This window comes from Copadichromis virginalis, linkage group LG23, assembly GCF_057382275.1.
Source record: "Copadichromis virginalis isolate Kocher_CV1m ecotype Utaka linkage group LG23, C_Virginalis_male_GT1.1, whole genome shotgun sequence".
In the NCBI taxonomy this organism is placed as follows: Eukaryota; Metazoa; Chordata; class Actinopteri; order Cichliformes; family Cichlidae; genus Copadichromis; species Copadichromis virginalis.
The window spans coordinates 42288819-42300420 of NC_140639.1; the positions used below are offsets into that span (position 1 = coordinate 42288819).

At 40.9% G+C, this 11602-nt stretch overlaps 2 pseudogenes across 1 annotated transcript; both read left to right on the forward strand.

The window, feature by feature from the left end:
• The first annotated feature begins 4412 nt into the window (after positions 1–4412).
• Positions 4413–6316, forward strand: LOC146681661 (uncharacterized; annotated as a pseudogene).
• Positions 6317–6343: 27 nt separating this feature from the next.
• On the forward strand, positions 6344–8925 carry LOC146681662 (uncharacterized; annotated as a pseudogene). Its single transcript, XR_014918073.1, has 3 exons — positions 6344–6550; positions 6795–6890; positions 8536–8925. The product of XR_014918073.1 is annotated as an uncharacterized LOC146681662 (transcript).
• Positions 8926–11602: the final 2677 nt, after the last annotated feature.

Here is an 11602-nt window from a genome sequence, read left to right on the forward strand (position 1 = left end):
TTCATATGGATGTCTGCATATGATCACAAATAAAGGGCAGCCATGCAGTCATCTTCTACCATAACAAAGTTATGCATGAGACTTTCAAGTAGACATCAAAGTCTAAAGTGTAATAGCAGTGATTACTTTTCCACAGTGTTTGTAGCAGTCTCTGAGTATAATCCTTTACTTACACAGCATTGATCTTATCAGAGTCAGTACATTATACGATTACATTATAATTTTTGATTAATTATGTATATTGCTTTAATGGTACAGCAGAAAGATTGTAATAGTACAGTCACATTTTTGGGTAGAAGGAGAACAAGTTCATGCTTTAGACAGGAACCAGGTCTACCTTAGTTGGCACATGGTTAAATGCCATCTAAAAGAGTGACTTTAGTGCATCAAGGCAGCCATAAAACAACAGTATGTTGGAGTCAGTCACCAATCAGTTTGCGATTCAATGCAGTCAGGATGCCATTCTGTCTGAGATAAAGTGGTAATTAACTTGATCAGTCAGTGAAAACTGCCATCTGTTGCAAATTTGTTGCCATCAAAACAAAAGGAAATTCACATTCACTACTTATGTTGAAAGTGTTGCCAGTACAAGCTCAAACTCAGAAATTCCTCAACTAATAGTGATGCCATTACTGCAGGACAGAGTTTTAATGGCAAAAATAACACGAGTACTCAGCAGCTTTGCTTTTATAGCAGAATATTATCAGAGTACAACCTGTTGGAAAGCAGTTTAGTAAAGTCCCCTGTTGCAAACAGATGTATCGCAAGTAAGTTATGCTCATCGGCACCGACAGACAGCTTATTTAGACTTATGTGGTGAATATGGTGGTTTGGTTTAAGATGCAATGCAAACCACAACAGAAACAAATAAAATGGTATGTTCACACTCTTTTTTTGTGCTCATTTTTTTTTCTTTGGTCGAGGCAAGCATATTCATTCCCAAATGTTTCCCCAACTATATGAGCTCATTCAAAAATTGCTGAAAAACTAGCTGAAAATTCATAGCAGGAATCATTGGTACTAAACAGGCCCATCGTTGCTCTGACATGACTTGTAGCTAGGTGCATGACAAGTTGCAGTCTACGTAATGGTTGAGGTTACAAGGCAGAGTTACACAGGGGTCTTTAGCTATGACGTATGTATGGCGCAGATTTAACACATAAACATAAATTCCCTATGATTCACTTTGATTGCAATGTGTTGGTGGTCTGCCTGCAAATCCTTGGAATTGTTAGTCTGCCTGCCTATCGATCCGCTTATCAGTTGTTGAACTATCGCTGCGATCAGCCTATTTCAGTTCATGTGTCGGAGGAGGAAAACAGTGGCACAGTTTACAGCGTGGATTTGGACATAACATTTTTGTTGCACAAAGGATGAGAGTCCAATGGTAAAGTGGAGACTGCTCGAAGAGAGAAACAACTGCATCAGACATCATACACAACTTTGCCCTTGGAAGCACCTGCACAGACAACATGCTAACGCTAAGTTAGCCAAGTCAGCCGCTGCAGAACTTCAGGTAACAAACTGATGAACAGTCAGGCTGCAGCCTCCATTTCTACCTGTTCATCTTTCTACAGCAGGATCCACATAGTAACATAGTAGTATAACAACTGTCTTTCTCCTGGTTGTAATTGAGTAACATACTGCATTACTTTTAAGAAAAGCGTTTCACTGTGTGTCATACAGTGACGTTACTTTTTGCAACATTCATATTTCCAATATGCCATACATTTATAAGATCACTTATTTTGATAATGTTTGAGCTACAAACCTGGGCAGAAACATAGAGTGGATTAATTGCTACCAGTCTCAGTCATGTGCCCTGCTGCTAACTAAACCAACTGCTGCTAGCTAAACATATTTCTGACCACATATACACTTGAAATGAGATCGCACAGTCCATAAAAAAAAGGTCTAAACTAGACATAAGTTATAGGGTAAATTAATGACAGCTGCAATAGGCTCCAATTCATTGATGACCCTGAATTGAATAAGCAAAAGAAGGATGGATGGATAAATGGATGGATGAATTGATGGAAACATTTTGTAGCCAGAAAAATCAAGAACAAACTATACTCGTTACTATCTGAAAAAAATAAAAGGATAATCATTACAAAAAAGTAAACATCGAATAATTAATTTTAAAAAAAGGAACCTGTTAGCATTTTCACTCCATGTGTGTATGACAGGTCACTGATCGTTTCAGTCCAATAAAGAATAGGTGCCCCTACATCATTTGCCTGTTTTCTCAGCTGTGCATGAACCAAGTCTTTTTCTTAGCTTTGATTTATCTGTGATGTGCTAAGTTCATTAGCGGCAATCACTGAGGCTTGTCAGAAGTGCACTAAAGTGATTTTGTTAATGACTCTGGAGATGGATCATCCTGATGTATGTAGGCGTCTTGCAAGGAAAACAGAATAATGTGGGTGCACTTGAAACTCGCGCTTCCACAGGCTCATTGAAAGCGCTATCAGAACAGTCAATACGTCCTCATTAGCTAAAGAAACATCAGGAAAAAAAAATATATCAAAAGTATACTTCATCCCACACTGTCACTACACACACACACACACACACACACACACACACACACACACACACACACACAAAGCTTCTTGTTTGATCAGGTCAAATTGCTAAAATACAAAGAAATGCACCTAAAAACCGCACTATGTACACCCTAAAAAATTATTCAGGGGCTTAGTAAATATCATTATAATTCTAAGTTAGATGACCTTGATTAAATCTTTGAAAATCACAAAAGTGTTATCTTGAGTTGAAAATACTGAAAAGAATGCTTAAATTTTCAACACCAGTTTTTGAGTTGAACTGAGCTCTTTTGTTCAAGTTTATTTAAAAGAAAAAATTCTGTATTTGAAACACAGGGTGCATTATTTAAATCTACTCAATATATCTCATAGAAAGTACTCATAATAACTGAGACACTGGTATTCATACTTATCATTGTCTTTAACTTTAATTATTAATGGTTCAAAAATCAATATAATTTTGTCCCCCAATACTAACTTAAAACTTTGAGTAAGACTAATGACCTTTGGCATGTACCGCACGCGAGGAGCATGGCCTCATGGGAGATTTTCTGCACGTTGAACGAGACAGACACACATCCACTGCAGACTTGGTAACGTTTTCAGGTAAGTGACCAATTCTTACATTAGCTGTCTTTATCCACACCGTTCTTTTATAACATGTTCTGAAGAAAGCGTTTGTCATGGTGGCTCACTTTTCGCAGCGTGTTTGTGCACGTTAATTTAAGTTTTCAACCCGTCTTCCAGTCAAGGCGGCGGGAAACCGCACCCTTTTATCCTTTTACGTTCTGAGTCGCTATCTGCGTTCCGGGTAATTTGACCGGAATGTCCCGGTACCAGCGACCTGACCGTTTAATTGGGGGCATTTTAGGAACCACGTGAAAGCAGGTGTGCTCAGACATTTCTAGAAAATGGCCCTGTTGAGTCGCGGTGCGGGAGCTGCGGTAGTCACGCGGCCTGACTCACTCTGTCAGGTTGTTCAGGAGGAGATGAACAGACGTCATCAATGGCTTTGGTAACTAAGAAGACCTGCCCGCGGAACAGTTCATAGCAGCAACCATGCTGCTTAGCTTTCTTGTTCTATGTGGGGTCTTTCAGAGCATATAAGACGCTGCTTTCAGCTTTGTCCCGAACAGGGCCAGTTTTTGAGAGAACACTGACAGGACCGCCCGGGTCAGCAGATTACCTCATCCAGGGCCGGTCCAAAGTACTATGGGGCCTTAAGTAAATTTAGACTGGGGGCCCTACTTCCTTTCAGATCCCAGAAAATAATGAAAAAAAAAAGCTTTGGTCCTTTTGGTCAAGCCAAAAGTACCATCATTTCCAGTATAGTTAGTATATAGTTAGTATAGTATAGTTCCAGAAACACTCAGTTTATTTAAATCCAGGTTGAAGACTCACCTATTCTCTGCTGCATTTGAATAAAGCACCAAATCCACACTTTTAAGCTTAAATTTCAAAACTTACATTTAACTACTGATTTTATCTACTGTTGTGATTTTATGTTTTGATTTTATATACTGTTTTGTTTGTTAGTTTGTTTGTTTGCTTGCTTTAATCAATTTTAAATCGTGCTTTTTATTTGTTTTTGTTTCTCTGTAAAGCACTTTGAATCACCTTGTTGTTGAATTGTGCTATACAAATAAATTTGCCTTGCCTTGCCTAGTTACTCCCAATTTACATAAATAAATGTTTATTTCAATCCAAGCTAAACTTTCTCATAAGAGATTGGTGTTATGGCAGATTACTCAGTGACATGTTTTGTAATGATAAAGTTTTGATTTGTATTTTTTCAGCACCATCTTCACCACCAGGAAAAAAATCTGCATCAACTACAAAGTAAAGCAGGTAATTTTACTCAGAGGACTTGATGTGTTAAATTTTGGAAGGATATGATATTGTTTTATACAAGCTGAGTAGTGGATGGTGATACCACCTAAATATTTATACTGGTTTTGTGGTGGGTTATTTTAGTCATACAAATGCCAAATCTAAATTTTGAGAATTTTTCAGTTCGGTAAATATATTGATGAGTTCATGGCCTGTCATCCAGTGTCACCATGAGTATAGGCGCAGCCCTTTAAGTGGGTATTCCCCTTGTGCGCGCAGCACTGAAGTATTTTAGTCCACGCCCACCTGCTGTGTGGGCCTCACCCTGGTCTAGTATAAGTTACGGTGAGACCAGGAAATCGGCTCTACCGTTTTTCTTCAGCCAGCCAGAAGATGTCCAGCGAGACCATCCGTCTGTGTCCATCCTGCCAGACCGGCTACATCATGTCGTATGACCGACATGCCGTCTGCGTGGGCTGCCTCGGTCCTCACCATGCGGACCTTGCCCTCACACCTTAATCCTATTGCTGCTCCTGTTAGCTCCTCCCGCCAGAGGAAAAGCAGCGGAGGTCAGCCTTTTTCAAGGCTGATGCTGAGGAGGCGTTCCCACTAAGAGAGGCACTCGCTGGAAGAAGCCATCGAGTTCTTCGATGGTGGGCCGGAATTGGATGATTCCACCCACCGTGAGGAAAACGGCAGTGGTGGCAGCTCCACTGCCTCCCAGCTGGGCAGCCTGGTGACAGAAGGGTGGATGAGCCGACGCTCATCCACCCCTGGCCTTCACATGTCGGCAAGGACGCCGCTCCCAGTTGTTGGTGCGCTGCTCCTGGATCTGCCTGGCATCATCCAGGAGGCAGCTGGTGAGAAGGAACTTCCCGTCCCTCAGCCTGCTCCACCCCCATCTGATGATCGTGGCTCAAGAGTTGGGAGTTCGCCTTGTAATCGGAAGGTTGACGGTTCGAGCCCCGGCTTGGACAGTCTCGGTCGTTGTGTCCTTGGGCAAGACACTTCACCCGTTGCCTACTGGTGGTGGTCAGAGGGCCCGGTGGCGCCAGTGTCCGGCAGCCTCGCCTCTGTCAGTGCGCCCCAGGGTGGCTGTGGCTACAATGTAGCTTGCCATCACCAGTGTGTGAATGTGTGTGTGAATGGGTGGATGACTGGATATGTAAAGCACTTTGGGGTCCTTAGGGACTAGTAAAGCGCTATATAAATACAGGCCATGATCTGGCGGGAAGGTATGGCTCCACTCACTCTCGTTGCCCAGATCCCATCTGGCCTCAGTTCCCAGGGATGATGACCTCTCTGAGGCAGCAGCAGAGCCAGCGAAGATTAGAGCGCCGGTCTCTACCTAGGGCTTCACAGAGGGCTTCACAGACCAGAGTTTTCCGCCTGTTCCCCCTCTGGAGCCGAGCCTCGCTTCAGTTTTCGGCACCAAAATGACCAAGGTCGTTGGACAGCGACCGGCCCATCCCGCCAAACTTGACCAGCTGATAGCAAGGTTCACTGATCGCGCACATCAATGCACTGTTCAGTCAGCTGCATTGACTAACAACACTGATTTGCTAGCGTTTGTCATCTCCAGGAAGGTGGAGGAAGCAGAGCTGCCAGAGGAGCTGAAAGGCTTTCTCTGTAAAGCCGCTGACACGATTCTGAATATGTGCGCCACTTCAGCGGTGTGTTCCTCTCGCATCGCTGCCTGGCAGACGATGGTTCAGAGGGCAACCTGGCTCCGCCTCTTCCCTCTAAGATTATACAATCTCACAGGGAAATAGTGCAAGCAATTCATAACATAAAATTTAGAAGCTTAGTGGAAGATAATACTTTATGTTGAGGGTTTAGTCTGCATACTGAACAACTCCACTTATATGGATTTATGTCTGGATGTGTAAATTAATCTTTTGCATGTTAGAAAATAAGGTCCAGGTTGCAAAAAATGGTAGATTTTTTTTTTTTTTTTTTTTTTTTTGATTGAATCAGAATTTTGGCCTTCAGATTTTTTGTCCTCTCCCATCCAGGTCAGTGCAGCGTTTCATAGGATCACGACCCTGAACCTTGAACCAAAGTTCATGTCATCATTGGACTTGTATTCATCCAAACTCCTGTCCTTGTTTCAAGCCAAGAAAGGTGCTGCTGGACAACGCCACAGGGCACAGTTAAACCTTCTGCTTCAGGTAAGGAAGATTGCATTTTCTAACCACAAAAACGTTCCAACACAGCATTGAAGAGGCCCTTCCACTAAAAACGGCTTTTCTTAGGTTTCTGTTCAATATTTTAGCTCCACAGGTGTTCTTACCTTGATGGTGGGTGTGAAAACAGGTCAACAACAGAAAAAAAATAGTTATGTTTAAGCTAGAAATGGTAAGTCATGTTTTAAATGTGCAAATTTTGCCTCAGTTGAGACTTCCTGTTTTACAGAGTGGAAATTCCATCGAGAAAAAATGAGAAGTCATCATCAGATGTTTCATTGACCATCTGGGAGAGGATCCAAGTGCCTTAATCAAAACCTTTGAGGTTGGTGCAATAAATCTGTTTTAGGAATATTAGTACCGTATTTCCCGGACTACAAAGCGCACCTGAATATTAGCCGCACAAGCTAAAATCAGGGGAAAATCCTGGTTTGTACATACATTAGCCGCACCTGACCAAAAGCCGCAGGTGTTTCAATGTTGACTTATCATATGTAAGAGAATATGCACAAAGGGAATTGTCAGGAAAGAGATGGCTGTTTGGAGACACACCCCTTTTATTAATATCTTGAAAAACAAGTTATGGGTACATATTTGCATAACTTTTTAGGTATATGTACAAGTAGCGGTAATTACAAGTAGGACACATGTACTGTGCTTCATAAATGAGTAACAAATGTAGTACATAACAATAACCTGCAGCACACCAGAAAAATAGATTCAGACTACCTTTTAGGGGCGATCGTGGCTCAAGAGTTGGGAGTTTGCCTTGTAATCGGAAGGTTGCCGGTTCGAGCCCCGGCTTGGACAGTCTCGGTCGTTGTGTCCTTGGGCAAGACACTTCACCCGTTGCCTACTGGTGGTGGTCAGAGGGCCCGGTGGCGCCAGTGTCCGGCAGCCTCGCCTCTGTCAGTGCGCCCCAGGGTGGCTGTGGCTACATTGTAGCTTGCCATCACCAGTGTGTGAATGTGTGTGTGAATGGGTGGATGACAGGTTGTGTAAAGCGCTTTGGGGTCCTTAGGGACTAGAAAAGCGCTATATAAATACAGGCCATTTACCATTTACCATTTTAGGCTCAGGTGCAGCGACACGGCTTTAACAAGAAGAAAAGTCAGTCATTCACCACCATCTTTCTCTTCTTCCTGCGCACTGAAACCACCAAAGTCCTCTTCTCCAGTGTCGGAAACGAACAGGCTCAGGATGGCTTCGTCATCCACTCTCCGCTTCTCTCCTTCGTTGTCACTTTCAAAACCAAAGAAATCCTCATTGTCAGTGTCAGAGTCGAACACCCTCAGAAGGGCCGTGGCGGTGTCCTCCTCTCCATCATGCAACAGTCCAGCCCTTCAAATCCGTTGGTGATCGTGGATGTTTTCACACTTTTCCACGCTGTCAGAATCCACCGGTGGAATTGAGCATAACTTGCTTTTCGCAAGTTTATCACCGCTCGTCATCCACGCCTCCCGCTGAACGCGTAGCGCTACTTTGAAGTTTGTTTTTCGCGCTACTTGTACGGCACTGTGTTGCCTGGCGGATGGACATGTGACCAACATACCACTCTTGAACCCCGATACTGTGTGTCTGATCACATGCCCTTCCGCCAGGCAACAGCGGAACAAACAAAACAAATCTTACGATATGACAAAAATCATGGACAATCCAGAGAAAAGCCGCACCTGACTAAAAGCTGCAGGGTTCAAAGCTTGTGCAAAAAGTAGCGGCTTATAGCCCGACAATTACGGTAGTTTATTTTAGCTTGTGAGATCATAGAAAAGTTTTAAGATACTGTTCTAAAGAAGAAAAAAAAACACTTCAAAGCATACAAAAGAATAGCATTTGCATTTGCTATTGCTATAAGATTTTGGAGCACAGTGTCTACATATTATGAGTACCGGTGATGTCATACAAATGAAACTTTTTGTTTCAATGTTTGGAAATATGTGAGCTTAAAACAGTTGTTTCTCTTTTTAAAGGACGGTGCTGATGCTGTCTTTGTTGAAGAGGCTTTGGCTGAGGAGGTGATGAAGATTTACCTGCTGCAGAATCAAGACAGGTCAGGCGAACCTACTGATGTGGGTATTGTTATTGAAGGCGTTACTGTTCTGGGCAAACTTGGGAATCTGAGCAAAGCCTGTTGCTATCTTTTGGGACTGTGCTATGCTCTGGATCTGAAATACCCCAAGAATTTCAAATGCACATTTGAAGCATTTCGAAAAGTGTTCATGGAGCTGGATCCAGGAAACCTTTCTGTCAAGGTTCAAAGACTGAAAAATGACCTCTGTTCATTGTAGACAAAATTTCACAGGGCTGTTCTTAAAGTGTTAGACTTGTTAATTGACATGTAATGCTCATCAAAAGGTTCAGTTGCGATATTACATTGTTTTGACATTCCTGTTCATAAATAATGTTTGTACCATAAACTGTGTTTTTGTATTAACTTTCCAGATTCACATTAAGGTGTAAATGGGAGAGTATCATTATGGATGTTTTTTGGTCACTCTTTAGTTATAATCTTCCCAATTTTTTGGAATCAAAATAAGATGTTCAAAAACTATGTCACAGTGCAAATGGTTTTTTTTTCAGGATTTATATCTTTTTGGGATCTTAATTTTATTTTTGTCATTTGACCTTTTCTGAAAAGGTAAAGCACTGCGTTCACTTGAGCCACTTTTATTCTTTGTATGGCAGGTACATTTTTCTTGTTGTTAGCATCAATATGCCAGTTTTACAGAGTTTTATCAAGCATGCCAATTTGGATGCAATTTTATTATATAAGGCTGTTGTGACTGAAATTTTATCCAAGTTTTATCCACTGAATGTAGAACAGATTTCAGCTCACTGTGTTCAGAGAAGGAATCTGCTAAATGTGTGATTCACAAAAAAGCTGTTTAAAAATAAATCATTGTGAACAATGTTGAATTGACGTGGTTCTTTTTTCCTGTGTGTGTGTGTGTGTGTATAAATAAAATAAACACTTAATTGTAATTAACGTTTTTGCTTAAATTAACTTAAAAATATTAAGTAAATTGCACCATTATTTAAAAACAAATAATTGTAATGGTGTAGGTTAAATGTGCCAAGCATTTCAGCATTTCCTAATTAATATTTTATGTAGTTTGAACTTTTGGTTACTGTTGTTTTAACTTAGATTTTCAATTGTATTTACTCAATTTTGTATGTTACTGTAACATCTTTAATTGTTCATAACAACTTATTCCATTTTAGTTGGATTTACTCAATTAATAAGGTGTATTTAAGAGATGTGATTGTTTTTGCATTTACTCATTATTTTTGAGTGTAAAAGTGTTGCACCAAAATATTTAAGTAATTATCAGTTTTAGTTCTTAGAGTGTAGAGGTAAGAAGATTCTTGGAATACGTTCAAAACCCTTTGTAGGTATGAAGTGGTAAGAAGAGGAGAACAAGGTCATAAAGTATATTTTTGTTTCATGTAGGCGTTCTGACCTTCAATGATTATGTTGCATATTTATTCAAATACAAATTGTAGCTGTAATTTTTACATTTCTTGCTGCAAGATTTTGTACATGTTCAGTCATTCACACGCATACAAATAAAAGCACACATTCTCAAGTTCTACTTTACGAGAGGCATTTAAATTCATGTGAATAGATGTAACCAGTACAAACCACAAAATAAATATTGGATGCGACTAGAGAACATATATGACATGTTGAACAATTATGTTCCTCATTTTGTGGCCCATGTGTAATTAATAGACCAGCAACAAGCGTTATGCAGCTGCTATTGATCCTAAACATCAGAAAGAATAAGCATCTTACAGTGATGCTGCCTGCTGAAGTGTTATCACGTATGCAGTGAAGGCCTCAGTGGGCACACAGTGCTCTCAAGGGTCCTACTGTTGAAAGTCGAGCCTTCCCAGAGCTGTATCTCTTACCCATTCACACATGTACCACTGGTTCCCACGGGCTCCACTACACCATCATAACCATTAGGCTGCTGCATTGATATCCGCTCTTCATATAATATGGCAGCAAAACAGACACAATGCAAGCAGCTCTACTAAGGAGCTTAGTTCTGCTGCAGCCAATGTTGATGCATTTAATGTATTATTTAGCAGAATCAGTGATTAGAACACGCACATTTAAACTTTTAGCATGCCACAATATGGGATGCTGTCATTTCCCCTGACTATTGGTGTAAAGGCAGATTACATGGGGAATGGGAAGTCATTGTGAAAGCACACACTGCAGCACAGTCTTCCATCTAATAAATACTAGTGGAAAACAATACCAATTGTGGACAAAATTATAGGGATCCTAAAATACATACTGTTTCTCCGAGTGAGCATTTGCACTAACTGTGGTAGAATCCGCTTTGTCGGAGCTGCCTGACATGCAGTTTGAAGGGTGTGTTTAAGAGGACTGGATAGGGTATTGATTTTAAGACTTCAGAGTTTATCAACTGTTTAATTTCATTGCTGCCTTTTGAAAGGCTCCTTGTTAAGATATTAATTCAAACTTGGCAATAAAAGCATTTATGACAATTCAGTAGTTCCTATTACCTTGTAAAGCCATTGTGGAAATGTGTAAAATGATGAATCAAGTAGGGACAACAAAGTTGCAAACATTTATCTGACTCACTGCGATAAAACGGGTGTGTCATCTTTTTTCAAGCAGCTTTTTCATGGTATGCAGAAGAGCTAAGTGTAAGCACCATTTGTTGCTCAATAGATATGACAAGTCAGTGTTTGCTGATAACTGGGTGAATGGTGTTATAATCCAATTTTATTTTGAGAGGAAATGCAGTGAATCAAGGATTTGTCATAATTACGTGGCAGCCTCTGAGGGTTGACATCGATGAACCCAACGATCAATTGCCAAAAAGTGAGGTTCTTTCAGTGACCACTTGAGACTGACACCAAAAGCTAACTGGTCCCCACAGGGCCCATCATGCTGAAATGACCAACTTCACAGCATATAAATAAACTAATTTCTCATTTCATTTGTATAAAAGCTTAAAGTTGTACGCAGTAAAGGGTGTTGCAACTTTACCATGTATA